The sequence below is a fragment of the Octodon degus genome, unplaced genomic scaffold, assembly GCF_000260255.1.
Source record: "Octodon degus isolate 3935 unplaced genomic scaffold, OctDeg1.0 scaffold00186, whole genome shotgun sequence".
NCBI classification, from domain to species: Eukaryota; Metazoa; Chordata; class Mammalia; order Rodentia; family Octodontidae; genus Octodon; species Octodon degus.
In genome coordinates, this window is record NW_004524762.1 from 223,340 (window position 1) to 224,459 (window position 1,120).

Below are 1,120 nucleotides of genomic sequence, written 5' to 3' on the forward strand. Positions count from 1 at the left end.
AAAGAAATCACCAAAAGAGTGAAAAGACAAACAAAAATTGGGAAAATATCTTAACTAACAATCACTCAGACAAAGGTCTTCTATCCAGATTATGTAAATAACTAAAAAATAAAAATTAAAAAATACCCCTGTCTTCAAAATTTCAACATATTTTCTCTTCCAGTAGATTTAGTGTTTCTGTTTTGGTATGTAGATCTTTAATCTGTCTTTACGTTAGCTTAGTGTATGGTGATATACCCAGGTCTAGTTTTAGTATTCAGCATGTGGAGAGCCAATTTTTCTAGCACCATTTGTTAAAGAGCACCATTTGGAAAATTTAAACATCTAATCCAAAAAGGGCATGTGAGATGAATACACACTTCTCAGAGAAAGAAATACAAATGGCAAATAAATGCATGATGAAATGTTCCACAGCACTGGCCATTATAGAAATGAAAATTAAAACAACATTGCTATACCATCTCTCCCCATAAAGAATGGCTGTCATAAGAAAACAAACAATGAAAAATGCTGGAGAGGTTGTGGGGAAAAAGGAACCCTTCTGCTCTTGTTGGGAATTTAGACTGGTACATCCACTATGAAAATCAGGGTGGAGACTCCTCAAGAAGCTAGGATTCAAAATCCCATTCAATCTAACTATTCTGCTTCTGGGTATTTCCCCAAAAGAATTGAAAACATCATACCATAGTGATATTTGTGCACTTATGATTCTAGCAGTACAATTTCTCATAGCTGAATCTTGGAAACAACCAAAGTGCCCATCACCTGAACGGAAAAATGAAGGGGAAAAATCATACGAGTGTGTATACAGGATAGTTGAAATGATTGTACTCATAATTTCCATCAGCTTTTTAATATAGCAGTTATTGTTTAGAATTTTCAATTTGACTAAGACTGTATGCTGATATCTGCGATCTAAGCAACCACATAGAGGACAAACTGTAATAGAAAAACAATCATTGAATACTGCTCATCTTGGTCTTTTAAATGTGTACTGTTTCTAATATCTTATCAATTATTCTTATACTTCCTTTAAAATAAATTTGAAAACAAAGTAATAAAGACAAAAATAAATAAGGTTTATTGAAAGAAGGTTTAATATTCACTTATTTGTCCATAA